Source organism: Triturus cristatus, chromosome 4_1 (genome assembly GCF_964204655.1).
Source record: "Triturus cristatus chromosome 4_1, aTriCri1.1, whole genome shotgun sequence".
Taxonomy (NCBI): Eukaryota; Metazoa; Chordata; class Amphibia; order Caudata; family Salamandridae; genus Triturus; species Triturus cristatus.
Genome location: NC_140585.1, coordinates 447,744,781 through 447,767,047, shown reverse-complemented (window position 1 = coordinate 447,767,047; position 22,267 = coordinate 447,744,781). Strand labels below are relative to the sequence as shown.

General features: G+C 44.9%; 1 protein-coding gene across 1 annotated transcript in view; it reads right to left on the bottom strand.

Annotated features, from left to right (window-relative positions):
* Positions 1–22,267, bottom strand: part of LOC146855102 (potassium voltage-gated channel subfamily A member 5-like) — a 429,878-nt gene that overhangs the window by 118,504 nt on the left and 289,107 nt on the right. Inside the window, exon 2 of the mRNA XM_085652604.1 lies at positions 5,957–6,076. The gene's annotated coding sequence lies outside the window, so the exon portion shown is untranslated. The remainder of the gene's footprint in view (positions 1–5,956; positions 6,077–22,267) is intronic.

The following is a 22,267-nucleotide window of genomic DNA, read 5'->3' as shown; positions in this document are numbered from 1 at the left end:
TTATACAAGAATCACAATGCTTCAATAAATATTGAAACGCCTTGCTGAGTATTTATTGTGCATTTCTCTGGGTATGCATGAGAGGCCAAGCAAAAGGGTGCTAGATCGGTTACCATGATTTCCTTGGGGGATCAGGGATTTCATGTTCTGGGGTTGCATAAACATCTGTTACCCTGTAAGGTTAGGGGTGCAGATGGTGCACTGTGAGCTAGCAGGGATATAGGCCAACACATCTTAAAGGTGTGCGTAGAATCAGTTTGGCACAATCCTGCCTTTTATTTTGTCCAACAAATGCACAGTTTTACTGGTGAGGTACAAGCAGTATGACAAAGGTAGGAATGAAAAGTGAAAAAGTTCATTACTTTTTTAGGGCCCCTGCAAATGTCACTTAAGATATATTGAGTTAGTTCAGGTTTAAATGTGGTTTGTTAGATTTTTACCAACAGTATGAAATAAACACCTATAGTTTTACTCTACCCTAGCTCTTTAGGCATTACAGGATGGATTAGTGCGTGCTTGTGCGTGTAAATATTCACAAAAATGTACCTTGCCTATGCCATCAAACTACCAGGAGATTGCCCTAGTCTTAGTAACTGGTTTGTGTGCATCTTCTGACCTCTGACAAACCACTGCCCCTCCCATACGACATATACATGAAGCTTCTTCTATAAAAGACAACTCCCAGTTACAACTGAGCAATTCTTTCAATAATTTTATAATTACCATCAACAGAAAACAGGTTTGGAGCAGGTTTAGTGGGGCTGTTGTAAACACATTGATTTTGGGTGGATATTGCAAAAACAAACACAAAAAACCTTGGAGCATTTTTTGAAAATTGCGTGATGATTTAGGATATGTATTTAGCAGTATCTATTGTGAATATTGAATAGAAAGCATACCTCACGTTTGTTCAAAAGTTACATGAGATACTGGCTAGAAATTAGCTCAAGGAGAAAAAGTCTAGTGAGCAAATTTAGTTTAGTTTATTATTATTATTAATAATAATAATAATAATAATAATAGTAACAAAAATAATAAATACCAATCAAGTAGTTTAGGAACAGGGACTTGCCCATAACCTCTAGATCAAGTCAAAGTACATCATCGAGCAGAACCAAATAGGAGAGGTGGAGCCAAGAGTGAGAGACTATCCCTATAGTCTTCCAGCCCTTAGAGAAGGGATAATGTAGTCACCGGTAATCCATGGAATGTGTACATAATAACAAAAGATTTACTAAGAGAGGAGGGGCGGTGGGGCCAAGTTGGGGGGGATTCTACCATGAGGGAAAAATAAATAATTCATTTTTCCTATTTGGCGTTTGTTAAAATCCCCCTGCCCAACGTCCCCACCCATCCCCGCCCACTGCTCTTACCTGAATGGGCCACGGCTGATTAAAATGGGATATACACTCTGAATGTTGTATATGTCCATGCAATCCATGCATTTTAGGCATGCTACCAGACGTTTTCTGAGGCATGCCTTTATGAGGCCTCTGGGGTTGTACAAACGTGACTAAATAAATTAATACTCCTATTGATCAATGACAGAGACGCATTATCAATATAATTTAAGGTTGATATTTCTATATGTTTATCAGTACATCTTCTTTATTCTCCATTTCTATATTCTCTTATTTTAACAATTGACTTCTGCATGCTGCAATTTTGTTACCTTGGAAGATATACACTTTTCTGTTCTTAATTGAGTCACACATGTTTTGGTATTTCCAAACATAGGCATTTTTTAAAATAAAAATTTATTTTACAGAAACATAAAAAACATGAAAATGTATTTGTGGTCTTATATTTTTTAGGAGAATAATATTTATATCAAAACAGCCACATGCCTGCTGTCTTTCCAACACAAAACATTACATTAGGTTAAACAAATATATATGTTAAAGAACAACGAAATAACATAATTTAATAAAAAGCCACATGGGGCAAACTATTACTGTAGATTATTGCTCTGATTCACAAAAAAGTACTGAATCTACACTCAGACATGTACATCTATAGTCTGAGTATAGATTTACTACTTTTGGGGATTCACAATAAAATCCCAGAATTCCACAGAGAAAAGTGCGCCAGACCCGGGTTTCGATGTAGGTTCATGGAAAGTCATGTGATTTTTAGGTCGAGCCTGGGCAGCGCCTGCGCTGCTCTGCAAGGCATGCTGTATTCAGGTATGGACTTGAAGCTTCGCCCACTCTTTGCTCATATTTTTCATTGGCTTGTGTCATTGTCCTTTGGAAACTGTGGCTTTTCATTGGTCAATAGGCTTAGGAGTCCCTCCTTAGTACCGCCTTGTCTCATTTTGTAACCTCCATGAGGACATCCCCTGTTACATGTGTTGTTACTTGGTAGACTTTAATTATAGTTTCCAAGCGCTATTTGCTTAAATGGTTTTTCTCTTGCCTGCTGTTTCAGGCAGTATACGCTCTCTCCCATCACTTTAATTTTTCATTTTTTTTCACAGCATGGCCTGCCACACCCATACAGTGGCGACCACTGTATGGTTTATTTGTGGCACCAAACGCTGCCGCATGTTTTTAAAAAATTATTTATTAACTTTAATTTTTAAAACTGCCCCATGCTGCACTTTCACTTTAATGGCTGCCGCGCCCCTTTCCTTAGACGAGCCACGTCTACGGAAATGGGCGCAGCTGCCATTAAAGTGAAACCATGGCATGGGGCGCTTTCGCAAAAGAGAGAATTTGTTTGTCAACTTGACAAACAAATGCTTTGTTTTGTAAAAGCGCACCATACCGCGCTTTCACTTTAATGGCGCAACACAGCTTTCTTTACACACGGCTCGCCTAAGGAAAGTGACAGGGCAGACATTAAAGTGAAAGGCCGCATGGGTGATTTTACAAATGAGCATTTGTAATGCAATAGGTCTCGCATTTACAAGACTTTTGTAAATGCGAGACCTATTACATTGCAAATGCTTGTTCATATTGATCTTTACCGAAGAACTCCGGACTGGGGAAATTGGTTTCCCTGTGCAAACAAACATTTTTTTGTGTCTTTTTTCCTCCACCTGGAAATATTTTTTACCATGAAGAAACCTCTTCCTCTGAACCCACTCCAATTCTGGGGGTGTTTCTTTCTCATTTCCTCTTTGGAAAGGGCACCTATGCCAGCACTGTGCTATACTAAAAATCTGACCCTTTTGAAAATGGAATGGAGAATGATCAAGGGGATTATGCATGTAGAGAAATCCACTCATGTGGCTGAGACGTCCGCACTTGTAAATGGACTTAGAAATACCTTTGTGAATTTGGAGGGTGCAAATAAGATAAATGTAGTAATAAGTATACTTTTATCACTGAATTTACATTTGTAAATATGCCCCTATGTGAATTTTGTATGCAGGTGTGTAATACATGAACATCATTCAAATTAATCAAGAGTCAATCCTTGAAGCAAATTCGAACTGGCAAATAACAAATTGTCCCCTGGATCCGCATGGTCCCATGTGTGAGTATGCAAATTCAACTACTATGAAAAATTCCAGCCTCTAGCAAGGTCTCATTTTCTCTCTTTGTATTTTGTCTCTATAAGTAGAATTTCCCATTGTTTTAGATCTAGTCTAGTCTAGTCAGCTTTAGCTGCCTCACCAGCCTCATTTAATAAAATAATTGCATATAATAAATATTCACATTATTTAACCACAGGCAGAACACATCTTTGACCCTATTTTCACTAATCTGAACTTTCTCTCTGCCGTGGACTGATCTTTATGTGGTACCTTTACTCAAATCTCTTTTCGTAGTCTTAAATCTCTATTGAAGTAGTGTCTAGCCTTCTGGTCCCCCACTCTAGGTCTAAATTTAAAAAAGTTATTTTCTCAAAAGTACTTGTAGCGGTACTTTCTTCTCCACCACCGACATCTGGGAAGCAATCAAAAATTTCAAAGTTTGATATTTTCAGCCATGTACTTTATTGTTCCTTTGGACCCCCGCCACCCCCTCCACCCGTCCCCCCTCCCCCAAGAAAGCCTCTTCTGATTCATTTTGAAGCTTTTGAGTGGGCCTAGGGTAATTCTTATAGTGTAGATCCTAATGAGACTTGCAGGACAGCTATCAACAAATATCAGCATCCTATTCGCATTATGCATGGTTTATATTACTAGAAACAACCAGAAACCCAGCCGGCGGGATGTTCTCTATTGTTTCAACTTAATGGATCCTGATAACATACAATAATGCTATTACACCTTCACAAATACTTATCAATAACTTGTCAGCCTTCTTTCATGAAAACATCTGTAAGATCCTAACTGGGTTTCCTCATCAATCACCTTTAGAATCTTTGAACATCTTCGATTACCCATTTATTTCTGGCACATGCTCTTCTCTCTCGGAATTCTCTCTGCTGGTTGACAAAACTATCCTGTCCGCCCACTCTGGTATAACTGGCTCCTCGCTGGGCTCATTGCTGGATCCAGGTCCAGCGCACATCTTTTTTTTAGTCAGAGACAACCTAGAGCTTACACTTACAGATTTGTGCTGCTGATTCCTGTCTTCTGCACAAGTGCTGTTGAGCTGGAAGAATACCATGGGTTTACCACTGCTTAAGAAACTTCAAACGGATTCCAATCTGCTGAGCAACTATTGACCAATTTCCCTCTTCCCCTCCCCTCCAAGTTCCACAAGAAAAAAAAGTAATAAACTGCTGTCTACCTACATTGAATCCAAATATCTACTTGATGCCACCCAATCTGATATCGAACTCAACACAGCACAGAAACCTCGTAGACCTTTCTGAGGCTTTTAACACAGTCTGACATTCTATCTTGATCAAGCGCCCTCTGAAAAATTGCATTTATATGAAAGCAAATTGCTAGTTCAGCTCCTTTCTAGCAGATCAGAGTCTGTTTTGCTTGCAGCTTTTTGCTCTCCTGCAACCACGGTTGAATGTAGTGATCCCCAGTGCTCTTCACTCACCCATACGGTGTTCATTAGTTGCATAAGCCCTCTCTTTGCACAATTAGTTCCTTTGGATTTGAGATGCTACCCGGTGATATATAAATAGTGGTCTCTATTTCAGACTCTGTATCTTCTATGGAAGAATGCTTCTGTGCCTCTGTCTGCAGTGGCCACCTGGATGAAGAGCACTGCATCAAAGGTATCAGTGATAAGACTGAAGTTCGACTGTTTGTCTGTCATTCATGCATCTCGCCTCCCTCATGGTGCCCTGCCGGACTGAGACCCACCTCTACACCAGCCGCATCCATAACACATCTAGGCTCCTATTTTGACTACAATCTCTCATTTATCTCCTAGGTCAATCTAGTTGCAGACTTCTATTTCACTATATTTAGAATAGTAAGGAAAGTCCTCCCTCTGCAACCTGTTTCCTTGCATAAAGCAGTCATACAAGCCGTCATCGCTTCACAAGTTGATGACGGGGAACTCAAATTTAAAGTCAATAATACCTTTTCTTTATGCACACAAGATTCATATTTTCAAGTGATCTGCTTAAACTTTGACAGGGTTTCTATACTTGTTCTTAGTACACCTGCTTGCTAGGATGCACCAGCATTGTTCTGTTAAATTTGTATACAACTTTTGTTTTTTAATTTAACATTTTAATGCAAGCATATGGATGGCACTTTTGAGTGGCAGCGCGATTTTTTGCCTTTCTTTTGCTTTTGTTGCATATGTTTGCAATAGTTAAAAAATGACTGGCATAAGTTTGCTAAGGCTAAACATATGGGCTTTGCCAATACTTGTTTCCACTGAAAGTAAAAATTCAAACGTTTCCCGTGAAATGAAAAGTAAAGCTTACAAAATCTAATTTGCTGCGAGAAGCAATAAAAAAAATGAGTAACTGCACAACTGAAATTTACACCTGGGATTTTAGACACTTTAACGAACGAAGCTGAAGGGTCAAAGAGAAATTTTAATTTTGTGTGACAGGATTCCCAGTTTCCCTATTTTTATCCTACCTTTCTTGATGCTTCCAGCAATGGAGAGGGCGAGGCCCATTTCTTTCCTGGATCATTTTGTCAGTGATGTTGTGACTTCATGCTGCTTCTTTAGCCTGATGCACTGACTCCCTGGCAGCACTGCAAAGACATATATTCAACATTACATTAATATTTAACATTACATTGAAAGACAAGCAAGAATCAAATTATTTTATAATAGGCATATTTTTACTTCACACTTTTTTTTGTTTATGCTACCATATCTGATTGCCATATCTAATTGGCCACATGCTCACTGGAACAGACTGGCTGTCGCCCCAGTGCTTTATATTGCAACAACATCTCTACTGCTTGATTTGCGCATATGGGTGCAGGTACTGAGGGGCTTATTCACAAGCCCCATACGCTGCATCACTTTTTATTGACGCAGCGGCAGCGCAATCAGTGCGCCACACTGCTCCATATCTACAAACTGACGCAATTGGTCCAATGCAACAGTTTTTAGAGCCCTGGGTCACATTATACCTTTGCCAGGTATAGTGTATGAAGGGTAGACGTCCCCACGCAAAAAAGCAATGTAGAAGTGGCGCAGTGAAATTTACAACATTTCACTGTGTCACTCCATGGCTTGACTCCGTCAAAATCCTTATGCATGCTCAGAGAGGCGTGAGGATTGATGAAGGGCTTTTACAGTGGACTCGCTATGTGTTCTGCCGTATTGCTGGAGTTGCATCCATTTTACGACCAACTCCAGCAATGCGTCACTTTTGCACCAACATGTGCATCAAAATTTCTGACGCATCTGTTAAATCCTTGTGCATGGAGCCCTGTATACAGTGCATCTACGGTGTTATAAGGACATTTGGTGCAGGCGCAAGGAAACTGATGCATCATGCAAATATGTTGGTTTCTTGTAAATGACGCCATGACAGCAGAATTCATATTTAGGGCATGGGACCTATTTTTTTCAATCATGGGACTGTGGCCCACGTCAAAAGAAAGGCAGAATAGGGAGAATAAAAAAAAGGTAGGAAAAGGGAGAAGAACTGTGACAAAAGAAGAAAGCATAGATGAAAAAGTAGATGGAGAGAAAGCACATACAGCAGCTCAATTTGTGAGTTCCAAAAGGAGTTTAGGTACTTGAATATATTATTTTATTACATAGTGATGATTTTGAATGAATATGGAAAAAACTTGCATCATTTTGAGCCACTGAATGCCCATTTAGCTCATAAAAGGTAATTGTGGATTTCTACATTCCTGAATTTCCTCTCTTCCAGGAACATATGTGAGTTCTGATAATCCCTTCTAAAGGCCCGATTCCGATGCGGTTTGGAAGGCCTCCTAATGGCATTTTCTCAGTCCGAATCGGATCGGGACCGTGGCTTTCCAGCCAAGTCAGAAAGGTTTCCAACCGACCAAGTATGATGCGTGTTAGGCGTTAGGAATATCCCAATCCAAACCCGATGGCATTTGGAATGACCGAGCCATACGGCGTAGAATCGTACGTCTCTTGGGGCTGTGTTTCCGAACAACCGAGTACGATGCTGGATTCAGACTGCCTATCTGAATCGTGCCATCCGACTCGAATTGGCAGACGGAATCACACTTTGGGGGCCACCTGGAGCCTTCCCAATCAGGCCCATGGGGGTACCCATGGCCCCCCATACCAGCCATGCAGAGTGTGGCAAGCACCAGGGGGTGCCCGCCACAGGTTGCCCTATTTCCCCAGCCACCCCTTTCTTCAATGGCAGCCTATGCTTTAGGTTGGAACATAGGCTTCCATTGAAGTCAATGGGAGTCCAACCAAATCATATCTGGAAGCATCCGGATTCATCGTACTCGGTTGGTCGGACTCGCCCTATGCGAGTCGGTAGGAACCATTCCCAAACCGATTCGGTCGGAATGATTTCGTAACCGCATCGGAATAAGGCCCTAAGAAGGTAAGGGAGGATGCACAGGTCCAGTACATCAGGCACAGTGGTGCAGGCTGGCCTGAAACCACACTGAAAGATACGTGTAGCTGATTCACAAAAACTTAGTAAGTCTACACTCAGGGATTTACGTCTACGTTTGAGGTTTCAGTCAGTTAACAAAATATTCTAGGTATCCACACAGTTGTCGTGCAGATCCCTGAATAGTCATGTAATTTGCTAATCGGCATCCGATTTCCACCGTGCAGAGTTATACAGAGAGGTTCACTGCTCAGGGTTGTAAGTGGATCCTTAAAGCAAATTCTTTATTTTTCTCCACACAGAAATTATTTTTCCCCATGGAGAAACCCCTTGCTCTGTACCCTCTCTAAATCTGAGGATGTTTTGTTCCCTTCCAAACCTGGAAAGGTATTCTTCCAGGACTGTGATGGAGTAAATATCTGCTCTATCCAGGCTGGAAAGGGGAATGATAGGAATAATAACCAGTATGTTAAGAACTCCCCACACCTGGTGGAGATCCCCACATTTGTAAATAGACTTGCATATTTTTTTTTTACATATTTTTATTGATTTTGCACAGCAATAATTCATATAAGGAAAAGACAAGAATTTAACATCCCATTTGTACGGCATATGTCGTATACATTTACATCATCTACGCAACGGGTCCCAACAATATCCCTGAGGATCTTATACATTTCGTAATTAGTATTGCATCAGTTCTTGGGTACAATAAAGTAGGTACATGGCTGTAAAACATTGTGCGATCTTGTGACTCACTCACCTCCAACAGAAAATAGTCAGTGTAGATCATTTTAAGTGTACAAATCAAATCTTCGCATTTTATAACTAACCTACAATAACAAACTTCCCCATCCCTCCCTTCTCCTGCAAACTCGGCCAGCTCTTCCCATTAGTATTATATTCACATGTCCGTATCATGTTCCTGCAAACACATTTTCTCCGTAGGCATCCCTGTTTGCTCCCTTCTCCCCTTTGTGATGAGAAACACTGCTATTGTTGGCATGTGCGATCTTTGCCTATGGTCTGGGGTTCTGTTAGGTGCAACTATGTTCTCTCAGTATGATAGTATGTCAATCGCGGCATATTACTCCATCATTGCATTCCAAGCCATAGATATCGGTGTTCTTCGTAAACCCCTGCGTCTTCTCTTTGTAATTCAACCCCTTCCGCCTTTCCCCACCTGATCATTTCCGTATGCCAATCCTGCAAGGATGGCGCCCTGGCGGCTTTTCATCTTGTTGTAATGTTCCTTTTAGCTAGAAGAAGCGCAAGGTTAGCGAACCTATGAGTTGAATTACCCTTCTTCCCATGGGGTTCCAGTCCCAGTATACAAAATTCCATTGAGTCATTATTGCACACTGGGGCAATAGCCTTCAATATCTGACATACTGACGTCCAGTAGTGCCCTAATCTCGGGCAGTCCCACACCATGTGTACTAGTCCCGTGATGGGTGCGCAACCACGTGGGCATGTATCCCTCGTTCCCGGAAACATGGTGCACAGTCTACGTGAGGTCAGATAGGCTCTGTGTAGCAGCATCAATTGGATGAGTTTCAATTTGGGATTACAAGACACCTTCTTGGGATAAAGCAAAAATCAAGGGAAAGGATGGACGGAGTGTTGAACATTGCAAGCACTCACCCCCAGTCGATTAATCTGGGTTTAATCCATCACCGTTCTTTAGCCCAATCTGCCACCCCAGTTCAGACGTGGCCATATGCAAATCAGTCTGACCCTGTGCCTCATGGGAACAGTCCAGCCCGAACTGCCAAGCCATGTCTTCCCTGGACCGGAAACAAGCTTCCTAGGACCGGTTTCTGTCATTTCAGCCGTCTTCAGCCAGGCTTGCTTGAATCCAGTGGCAAAGTGAGCAAGGGGCTCACGTCTGAGCATACCCTGCCAACTTATGGCGAACAAAGCAAAAATCAAAGGAAATGATGGACGGAGTGTTGAACATTGCAAGCACTCACCCCCAGTCGATTGATCTGGGTTTAATCCATCACCGTTCTTTAGCCCAATCTGCCACCCCAGTTCAGACGTGGCCATATGCAAATCAGTCTGACCCTGTGCCTCATGGGAACAGTCCAGCCCGAACTGCCAAGCCATGTCTTCCCTGGACCGGAAACAAGCTTCCTAGGACCGGTTTCTGGCATTTCAGCCGTCTTCAGCCAGGCTTGCTTGAATCCAGTGGCAAAGTGAGCAAGGGGCTCACGTCTGAGCATACCCTGCCAACTTATGGCGAACAAAGCGAAAATCAAAGGAAATGATGGACGGAGTGTTGAACATTGCAAGCACTCACCCCCAGTCGATTGATCTGGGTTTCATCCATCACCGTTCTTTAGCTCAATCTGCCACCCCAGTTCAGACGTGGCCATATGCAAATCAGTCTGACCCTGTGCCTCATGGGAACAGTCCAGCCCGAACTGCCAAGCCATGTCTTCCCTGGACCAGAAACAAGCTTCCTAGGACCGGTTTCTGGCATTTCAGCCGTCTTCAGCCAGGCTTGCTTGAATCCAGTGGCAAAGTGAGCAAGGGGCTCACGTCTGAGCATACCCTGCCAACTTATGGCGAACAAAGCAAAAATCAAAGGAAATGATGGACGGAGTGTTGAACATTGCAAGCACTCACCCCCAGTCGATTGATCTGGGTTTAATCCATCACCGTTCTTTAGCCCAATCTGCCACCCCAGTTCAGACGTGGCCATATGCAAATCAGTCTGACCCTGTGCCTCATGGGAACAGTCCAGCCCGAACTGCCAAGGCATGTCTTCCCTGGACCGGAAACAAGCTTCCTAGGACCGGTTTCTGGCATTTCAGCCGTCTTCAGCCAGGCTTGCTTGAATCCAGTGGCAAAGTGAGCAAGGGGCTCATGTCTGAGCATACCCTGCCAACTTATGGCGAACAAAGCAAAAATCAAAGGAAATGATGGACGGAGTGTTGAACATTGCAAGCACTCACCCCCAGTCGATTGATCTGGGTTTAATCCATCACCGTTCTTTAGCCCAATCTGCCACCCCAGTTCAGACGTGGCCATATGCAAATCAGTCTGACCCTGTGCCTCATGGGAACAGTCCAGCCCGAACTGCCAAGCCATGTCTTCCCTGGACCGGAAACAAGCTTCCTAAGACCGGTTTCTGGCATTTCAGCCGTCTTCAGCCAGGCTTGCTTGAATCCAGTGGCAAAGTGAGCAAGGGGCTCACGTATGAGCATACCCTGCCAACTTATGGCGAACAAAGCAAAAATCAAAGGAAATGATGGACGGAGTGTTGAACATTGCAAGCACTCACCCCCAGTCGTTTATATGGGTTTAATCCATCACCGTTCTTTAGCCCAATCTGCCACCCCAGTTCAGACGTGGCCATATGCAAATCAGTTGACTGGGGGTGAGTCCATCATTTCCTTTGGTTTTTGCTTTGTTCGCCATAAGTTGGCAGGGTATGCTCAGACGTGAGTCCCTTGCTCACTTTGCCACTGGATTCAAGCAAGCCTGGCTGAAGACGGCTGAAATGCCAGAAACCGGTCCTAGGAAGCTTGTTTCCGGTCCAGGGAAGACATGGCTTGGCAGTTCGGGCTGGACTGTTCCCATGAGGCACAGGGTCAGACTGATTTGCATATGGCCATGTCTGAACTGGGGTGGCAGAGTGGGCTAAAGAACGGTGATGGATTAAACCCAGATCAGTTGACTGGGGGTGAGTGCTTGCAATGTTCAACACTCCGTCCATCATTTCCTTTGGTTTTTGCTTTGTTCGCCATAAGTTGGCAGGGTATGCTCAGACGTGAGTCCCTTGCTCACTTTGCCACTGGATTCAAGCACGCCTGGCTGAAGACGGCTGAAATGCCAGAAACCGGTCCTAGGAAGCTTGTTTCCGGTCCAGGCAAGACATGGCTTGGCAGTTCGGGCTGGACTGTTCCCATGAGGCACAGGGTCAGACTGATTTGCATATGACCATGTCTGAACTGGGGTGGCAGAGTGGGCTAAAGAACGGTGATGGATTAAACCCAGATCAGTTGACTGGGGGTGAGTGCTTGCAATGTTCAACACTCCGTCCATCATTTCCTTTGGTTTTTGCTTTGTTCGCCATAAGTTGGCAGGGTATGCTCAGACGTGAGTCCCTTGCTCACTTTGCCACTGCATTCAAGCAAGCCTGGCTGAAGACGGCTGAAATGCCAGAAACCGGTCCTAGGAAGCTTGTTTCCGGTCCAGGGAAGACATGGCTTGGCAGTTCGGGCTGGACTGTTCCCATGAGGCACAGGGTCAGACTGATTTGCATATGGCCATGTCTGAACTGGGGTGGCAGAGTGGGCTAAAGAACGGTGATGGATTAAACCCAGATCAGTTGACTGGGGGTGAGTGCTTGCAATGTTCAACACTCCGTCCATCATTTCCTTTGGTTTTTACCTTCTTGGGATAGCCTATTATGGTGTCCCATTCTTTGTCTGTAAATGCACGGCCCGCGTCTCTTACCTCATTGTCACGGAGTGGTTGCAACGAGATCTCCGCTACGGTTCGAATCCCTTAAGATAGCCATTCGGTCAGTTGTGCTCCATGTCCCATTAGATACTGCATAGTAAGTAGCGTGTTTGTAGCAGGTTTGGTGCCCCCTTGCGTCCATGTGTCCCGTATAAATCTAGAAATACTTGCGTGTAATAAGAACAGTCTATCTGAAGCTCCATGCTCACGCACGAAGGCTTCGTGCGACATTAGGACACCCTCCGAGAAGAACGCCCCTATTGTAGTAATTCCTGTGTCGGACCATGCCCGCAGGGCACGATTAGTAACTACCCCTAACTGTGTGGGAATACCTAGCAGTGGGATGTACGCCTTCAAGTCCGGCACCCCAAGTACTCCCTGCTTTGTACTCAATTGTAGCTTTAGTAGGCCAATTCGTCGTCGTCCTGTGCCCCAAATCAGCTCTGTCATTAAAGATTTCAGTAATTTAAAGATCCTCGTTGGTACCATTATGGGCAGATTGGTGAAATAATAAAGCAGTCTTGGCAATAGCACTATCTTAGTCATGGCGACCCTCCCTGCCACCGATAGAGCCAGCGAGGTCCAAAACTTAACCTTAGACTTAAGAGCAGTGACCGCACAAGTCCGATTGCCATCTAGCAAATCTGTTGCATCTTGATAGATCTGTATTCCCAGATACCGAAAGGTATCAGGCGCTATGTTGAAGTTCCACTGACCAAAATGTAACTGTCCATTACGCGTGGGGTCGTCAAAAAAATAGGCATAAGATTTGGTGCCATTTATCGAGAGGCCAGTCAACTTCTGAAAAAGCTCAAAAGTTGAGGGCAGAGGCACAAGATTCATTTCCATGTCCTTTATATATAAAATGAGGTAATCTGCATAAACAGAGACAATATGTGGCGTGTGACCTCTCACTATTCCCTTGCACCCCAGTAAGGAACAGAGTCTATGCAAAAGGGGTTCCAGCTCCAAGATAAACAACAATGGTGATAGTGGGCATCCCTGCCTAGTACCTCTAGCCACAGTGTACTGTTGTGAAATATGCTTTCCTGTGCGTGCGTGCACGCGCTGTAGGGTTCGTGTATAATAATCGCACCCACTTAATATATTCAGCTGGTATACCAAACCTTGAGAGGGCGTAGAATTTGTAATCCCAGTGCAGTGAGTCGAACGCCTGTCGTAGGTCGAGCGATATGCAACCCTCTTTTGTCCCCGTGTCGAGTGTTCCGATCATAATTTGATGCAATCGTCTAATGTTAAGTGCCGTACTTCTACCTGGCACGAACCCGCATTGGTCAGTGTGTATCAGTTTCGGGATAAGCTGACAGAGTCGGTTGACTAACAACTTACTCAAAATGTTATAGTCTGAATTGAGTAGCGATAAGGGTCTATATCCTGACATGTCTAAACCGTCTCTCCCAGGCTTCAATAATGAGACCATAGTCGCTTGCAATATAGTGGTGGGGAGCATACCTGCCTTCAACGACTCGTAATACAGGCACTGTAAATGAGGCACCAGCAAATCAGTGTATACCGCATAAAATTCAACAGGTTGGCCGTCGTTACCAGGGGTTTTACTGCGCGGTAGAGCTTTGATCGCCTGTCGGATTTCCATCCCATTCCCTTTGTCTCCGGTTTCTCACTCGCCAGGTGTCGTGCATTTCCCAACCCTCCGCCCAGCCTCTAAGCGCTTCCGCTTGTTTTTTACTTTCAGTTGCATGTAACGAGGGGTGCGACCTATCTAGATCAATGTCCAATACTGCATTAAAATCACCCCTAACACCCAGTGATAACCAGACCAGTCTGTCAGCGCCATGCTAAGGGCTGCCAGGTACTTATCTTGATCGGTGTTCGGGGCATATATACTCCCAAAAACTATGTGTGCCCCATCCAACAAGCCATGGAGCAATACATATCTTCCATGTAGTTCCACTTCTTGCTCCAGTAACTTAAAGGGGATATTATTTCGCACCCAGATCGCCATCCCCCGGGCAAATGCGGAATAGGTCGTGAAAAACAATTGCCCCCTCCATTTCTTCTGTAACTTAGATGCTTCATCATGATTATGGTAAGTTTCTTGAAGGAAAGCTACATCAATCCTCCTTCTATTCAGCTGTGCCAGAATACGGTGCCTCTTATGACCGAGCCAATGCCCCTTACGTTTCAGGTGTAGTATGTATACCTGTTATGTGACGTCATCTTGGAGCAGGTGGTTTAATTTCCATACAGCATGTGAATTGCTAAGCCAATTAGGTGCCATGTGTGTGAGGGCCGAGCATGCATAACTAACTAAACTCCCCAATACTAAGTTCCCCCAGAGAACAGCAGAGGACCAAACTTGAAAAAAAAGTTCAACCTGAACTCTAAACAAGAAATACCATAGTGCAGCCACTAGGGGGGGAAGAGGCGACAACTGCCACATTCCAAGCGGGCATTACACCGCACATTAGAAGTATGAACATTCCCCCGTACAGTTCCTAGTAACTAGACCTTCTGAAATTAGTTATCAACAACAAAGCATATTGCAGAAAATCATATACATTACCACTCCCGACCATCCCTGAAGCACAGTTCTATTAGTCTCTGGCAATTTTTGCAGTGATCAACGGAAACAATGTCAAGCTAGTCTCGGATTCAGAGTGTATTGTAGCCACATCCGATGATTGCGTCAAGGTCGCTGCAGTTTGGGCATCGTGAGCGGCCAGCTCCACTGCCGTCCAAAGAACATCATTTTGACTGTTCGTAATTTGTTCCGGAGTAGGGTCAGTGTCAGTAGCTTCCATGACTTGTCTATTTTCCCCCATGTGGGCCCGGCATCCCGCTGCGAGGGAGTTCGACGCAGTTGGCTTGACGGAAGTGAAGTCTGTGAGGCCGCTGGTGTAAATGTTATCTCTAACGAGTCCGACGCCTCTTCAGAGTTGTCAAAAAATATGGATTTCTGTCCGTATATAACTTTCAGTCGGGCCGGAAAAAGTAGTGCATATTTCAAATTTCGTGCTCGTAAGTTCCTCTTAACTTCCTGGAAGGTGGCTCTGGCTTTTTGAACCGCTAGAGTAAAATCTGGATATAGGGAGATCGTTTTGTTCTCAAAGCGTATAGGAGCGTTCTCTCTAGCTGCCCGCAATATCGTGTTGCGGTCTATATAGTTCAGGATGCGTGCTATCAGTGGTCTTGGCGGTGCACCCGGTTGAGGTGGCCTTGGCGGCACCTGGTACGCTCTCTCCACACTGTAGAGGGCTGTCAATCCTTCTTTTGCCACGTGATCTCCTAACCAGTGTTCCACGAACTTGGTTGGGTTAGACCCCTCGCTGCGCTCCGGGATTCCAAGAATTTGGACACTATTCCATCGGGATCTCCCTTCCGCATCATCTACCCGGTCTTGCAAGCCCTTCAATTGGCGATGGAATTGTTCGAGCTGAGAGCTGTGCATGGTTTGTTGCGATATCAAGCTGTCCAGAGCCAGTTTATTCAACTTCACTCTGTCTGTTAGTTTTTTATGGTCCGCTTGCAGCAAGTTTAGATTAGTGGATAGTATCCCCATTTGTGTTTCAATCGCGACACAGGAATCCCGTATCTCTTTCAAAATTAAATCCAGTTTGGCAGCGTGCTGATCGGTTCCCGTGAGAGGCACCACTTCTTTGTCCGAACTGTTGGAAGGATCACTGCTAGGTGCCAGGTGCGTGTCTTCATTGCATGCTGCATCAATTTGTTTTGTCCTAGGTCGTCCCATATTGCCACGGCGACCGTGTGTGCTCCTCTACTCCAGGATGTTCCTTAAGGGGGCTGCTGAAGCGCTCTTCACCCCAGCTGCGCACACTTTCCACAACCAGGCCAGTCCCCAGTTCCAGCCAGAAGGTGTTCTCAGCTGTGTTCCCTGGGCCTTACGCCCCGATAGTGTTCTTGTGGTGACCTTTCAGGGTGTGCTGCAAGTGACACCATCCAACATGCAGACGCGGTGCTGAAGGTCCAACCACACCTCTGGTAGAGCACAATGACACCCCCAGCTCACCTTCGTGTTGCACACCTCCAGACTCCACCTCCGCGCTGCAGTCTGCTGCCAGGCAGTAACCGGGTCACTGGGATGCGTCCACGCCCGCACGGCAGGCCGTCAGAAGCCCCTGCCCCTCAGAGGTAATTGTGGCAACGTTACATTTGCTCACCTACCGCGGCGGCATCAGTGTGTGCAGCTTTTCCGCCTCTGGCTCCTGCTATCTCTCTCCCGCAGGCTAGGCCGATATCCCACAACATGTTCACAAAGCCACCAGGTTGACGCACGATCTCTTTGCCCCCCCGGGTGGCAGACAGGACCTCAGCAGGTCCGAGTGTATGACTTTAGGTACTCTCAACAAAGTCGTCCTGAGCGAGTAATGGCCGCCGGCGCTGCGGGTTGGTCGTCAGTTGTTCTACCGTTGCTGCGGGGTTCCACACACAACAACGTGTTCTTTGTAGAGCCGGTAGCCTCAGAAAACACCAGGGCACTCACCGCACCGCAGCAGGCCTTCTCCAATGGGAGAGCAGCTCCGGTCGTCAGTCGCCTCCGTCCGCCATCTTACTTCCACGTCTCCTGTTGTGTCGCAGCTAACCGGGCAGCCGACTCAACCTTCACGTGGCCCGCTCTCTGCCAATAGGTGTCCGGATCCTCACCACCTCTCCGGGCTCAGAAATCGTCAGAGGACTCAGCGTGCACACCGGCTGCCGAGAGCCCTAGCGGTTCCTTTCTTTACATGCCACGACTCCTCCCACCGTCTCCGTGTAATCTCCGTGATGCCCAGAACTATTGCTTAAAAGTATAGTTTTCACAGAGGTTAGGGATCTCCGAGCGCGGCTAGTAGTTCCAGGAGCATTCTGCACTCGGGGATTATATATATTAAGCTTGAAGGTCCAGTTAAATGCAGGATATATTGCCAAGTGTCGAGATTTGGAACGGAGCTCTCAGCTCACGTCCGCCATGCTCGGCAGTTGGCCATGCCCCGGGTAAATAGACTTGCTTAAACCAGGAATCCTTTTGTGAATTATTGGCAGGCATATGTAACTCAATGCTGTAGTGAACATATTCTTTACCAATTAAATTTACCTTTCAAAATAGACTTCACAGTGCCAATTTCGATATTTTATTTTAGGGGTGGTTGACCTCAACCCTTAAGCACATAATTGTACACGAACATCAATACCTTTTGAACGAGAGTGGTAAAATAGTAGTACATAGTATTTTACAGACAGCTAGCATTAAGTAGAACAAAACCTATACCTTTTCGAGCAAATTATGAAGATCTGAGCACAATCTTGAAATTACAGTTTTTATGTTATTTTGCCTGCTGAATTTAATCCGTGTTTGCAGATTACGGACATCAAGATATCTGCCGCATACAAAATGAATCCACATATGACAGCAGCGCTTGCGTGAAATGCAAACAAGCTTGGTTAAGTGTAGGCAGAGCCTCGATTCCGTGGATTTATTCAGGTCGTCAACAACTGCTGCGGGATCCATTGTAAACAAGTGTTCCTCGTCCCGAGACTCCCTCCTAGCAACACGGCACCTGTGGCTCTGAGGAGCTACCCGCCTTCACGACGGGCTTTTCTTTGCCAAGGGAAGCAAACACTTGACAAGAAATGCCAATTACGCAACTTGTCTTTGAATTTTTATTTCAGGAAAAATATTACGATTTCTGCTGAGGCTCTACATTTTTTAAAACGAGGTTGGATGAAAAATAGTCTGGGGAATCAGAGGACCCCACATTATTAGCTATTAAAGGTTGTAAATAAACTCTCACTGAAGCTTAAAAGAGACTTGCTACGTATACACATCAAGACCGTTTAACAGAAGAGGTAAAAATGTACGATAGGGAACATATGAAATTAATTTTTTTCATGTTGATGTTGTAGGTTATGAAACATAGGTGGCTCATTTCGTCTTTTAGCTAAAACAAATAAAACTGATTCAGTAAAAGGACTGTGGACAAGTGGAACAGAGACTAAAAAGTATCGAGCATACACATTTTCCTATGAGCTGTAACAGTTCCATCCACCAAGATTGAGACAAATATTCATGTTTTTTGTAATTATGGGGCAAATCATCAAGGCCAGGCTATAATTAGCGCTCATCGCTCTTAGCGTGAGGATAATTATCACCGGCCAACGCTGAATTTTATCAAGGAGATAGCGTGCTATCAGCAACGCTTATCTCCAAAGCGATAAAATTCAACGCGCAAGCTGCCAACTGTGCGATTATCGAAATCCTGCGATAATCGCACAACGTTTGGCGAAAGCTTGCTGATAGGGCAAGGCCACTTAGCCATGAAATCCACCTTCCATAGAATATCATGGCTAAGTCAGTTGAAAAGCAGGCGTAAGGAAAGTAGCGATAACCAAGGTTTTCTTGTCGCTCTGCAGGTTAGCGTGTGGCTAGATAATAAGAGAAATGTCACTTAGCGACATTTCTCCAGTTATCTTGGGGTGGAACGCCCACTTTGCATCTCATTAGAGATGCGAAGATGGGCGTTGGGGGAAAGGGTGATAAGGCAAGGATTCACGCGATAGCGTGACCTTGCTGATAAGGGGATAAAATTATCGCCGCTTTCCGTCCGAAAACGGACGCTAAAGCGGCGATAATTTTATCGCCTGGCCTGGATGATATGCCCCGTAGTTTGCTAAAAAAGAAGCAATGATTTGAAAGTAGACACACTGAAATAAAGGCACACGAGAAACTTGTAGGCAGGAGTGTGAAGATCATAATAATCCAAAATATGAGCGATACAAACCCACCCTCGACGTAACGTGCCAATTGAAACAAGCATTGGCAAAGCAATTAGATATGGACTTGACAAGCCGTTGTGATGATTCACTTTTAATATATATTAATGCAAGCATAAACCCCCAAATACAAATAGAAAACATAAATCATGCAGGATTTCAGAAGCTTATAATATGTTTTTTAAGTGAAAAAATATTTACTGATGTGTCTGTTTTACTAGTATTTTTTTTAAATGACAAAAGTTGCAGTTGTCCTATGCAATATTTTATAAGTAGTATTATTTGTGAAGTACACAAGAATAAATCACCAAGGACTCATAGATCAGGCGGCTACAACATTACAATCTCACTTAAGCACTTTATCATACCATTTTTAAATGGAAATAGCAAATAAATCATCATTTAACTGGGCACCCGAAGTGCTCACAAACTAAGTAGCATTTAAACTTATTTAAAAATGAACTACAATAAACCTGCTTTGTGTTACTGAACATGAATCAAATAGTTCTCAGAGTATGTAAACAATGTCCTTAGGCTTTATACAGTCACTCAAAGCGAAGGGAGCCAATGGACAAAGAGGGCTGACCCACTGTCCCACTGATCCACTGACCCATTGTCCTCTGTGTTTTCGCGCGGATAACCGCTTGCATTTTGATGTAACCTGCATTTGTTGAAAGAATCTAAAAACTTACTTGAAACGCTTTTAAAAACTGCTGCTTTTAATCCTTCACGGCGTTCTGCCAACCTTACTTTGTTTGTCTCTCCCTACACTCCCCTCCCCAGGCCTTAGCCAATCGGGTGCAAGGAGGTGGAGCAAGTGGGTGGGGCTTTGCCTCAAAAGCTCGTGGTAGCGCGGGAGCGGGGAATTGTCCTCTGTGTTTTCTTGCGGATAGCCGCTTGCATTTCGATGTAACCTGCATTTGTTTAAAGAATCTAGAAACTCACTTGAAACGCTTTTCAAAACTGCTACTTTTAATCCTTCACGGCGTTCTGCCAACCTTACTTTGTTTGTCTCTCCCTACACTCCCCTCCCCTGGCCTTAGCCAATCGGGTGCAAGGAGGTGGAGCTAGTGGGTGGGGCTTTGCCTCAAAAGCTCGTGGTAGCGCGGGAGCGGGGAATTGTCCTCTGTGTTTTCGCACGGATAGCCGCTTGCATTTTGATGTAACCTGCATTTGTTTAAAGAATCTAAAAACTTACTTGAAACTCTTTTAAAAACTGCTGCTTTTAATCCTTCACAGCGTTCTGCCAACCTTACTTTGTTTGTCTCTCCCGACACTCCCCTCCCCTGGCCTTAGTCAATCGGGTGCAAGGAGGTGGAGCTAGTGGGTGGGGCTTTGCCTCAAAAGCTCGTGGTAGCGCGGGAGCGGGGAATTGTCCTCTGTGTTTTCGCGCGGATAGCCGCTTGCATTTTGATGTAACCTGCATTTGTTTAAAGAATCTAAAAACTTACTTGAAACGCTTTTAAAAACTGCTGCTTTTAATCCTTCACGGCGTTCTGCCAACCTTACTTTGTTTGTCTCTCCCTACACTCCCTTCCCCTGGCCTTAGCCAATCGGGTGCAAGGAGGTGGAGCTAGTGGGTGGGGCTTTGTCTCAAATGCCCGTGGCAGCGCGGGAGCGCAGCGGACGCGCGCAGTGGGCGCGCCAGAGGCACGCCTAAGGCAAGCCTGTCTGCGCCCGTCCGCGCCCTGACGGGCCCCGGGGCCACAAACCCTGGTCTATTCATCATGTATTCCTCGCCCTACTTGCGCTCGTTTGCCAAGCTCTACTCACCCATAACTCAATCCACTAAAAATCTTCTTATAGAACATAACATCTATGCGCACTCCCCTGATCGTCGCTCCCCCCTCGCCCATAGCTCTCAATCTACCACTACCAGTTCCCTTGGACCTAGATCCCCTACCACGCTACGCATACTCTATCTTAATACTCGCTCACTGGTTAAACACCAAACTGATATATTTCTGCTACTTAGCCTCGAGCAGCCAGATATTCTCCTACTTACGGAGACCTGGCTTACCCAGGACTCATCACCTGATATCTTAGCTGCCCTCCCCTCGGATTACTACATTCTGGCCGCAAATCGACCCCAGGGAAAAAATGGTGGTGGAGTGGCTGCTATTATCAATAAGATTTATGTTTTCACCGCCCTCAGCCCTCTGATCCTTCCTGAGGTGGAGAATTTAGTGATTAGGTTAGAGGCCGCTTCTGGCTCTATCGTTCTGGTGTTATTATACCGACCCCCTTTTGCCATGCCCACCTTCCCCTCAGTTCTCAGTGAACAAATGGCCAACCTCTTTACCAACTACGCTAGCATTATGCTAATAGGCGACTTGAATTATTGGTTCAATGACGCTTGTGGTGGGCCTCATGCTGCAGAACTATCAGAACTGCTTGTTAGTCTGAACTTCACTCAAAATGTTTCCACTCCTACCCATGCCAAAGGCCACATTTTGGACCAAATATGGACCTCAAATCTCACTCTGGCTGCGCTCACTGTCTCACCCTGCATCTGGTCTGATCACCATCTTATTGACTTCACGCTTACTGCTACTACTACCCCTAAGACTGCCTCAAAAGATGGTGGCATATCAAGGAAATGGAGCTCCATTGATAAACACGCTTTTCTCGATACTCTGGCCAGGTCTTGCCCCCCCCCTCAACTCGGATGTTGATGTCATGAATACTGCCATCTCTAATTGGTTACTAAAAGCCTGTAATTCTCATGCCCCCTCACAAAATTCTCTCGTTCCCGACACTCCGACGCTCATAAGTGGTTTTCCATGGAGCTCAGGAAACAGAAATTGGAGTTAAGGCAAAAAGAAAGAAAATGGAGATCGCACTATACCTTGGAGGATAAATTACAGTTTTCCGCAGCCCGCAATGACTACAAAAAGACTATTCGCGAAGCCAAAGCCGCACACTTCTCCGCCAGAATTCTTAATGCTCAATATAAATCTAAGGAGATCTTCTCCATTATCAATGATCTGTGTAATTGCGACAGAATTCACCCTGAACAGCCATCTACTCAGGAGTTTTGTAGTTCTTTGAACTCATTTTTTTTGGACAAGATCTCCACATTAAAAGCCAGTATTCCCGCTACATGCTGCTCTGACCACATTGACCTGGTCATGACTAACTCTGCTACCCT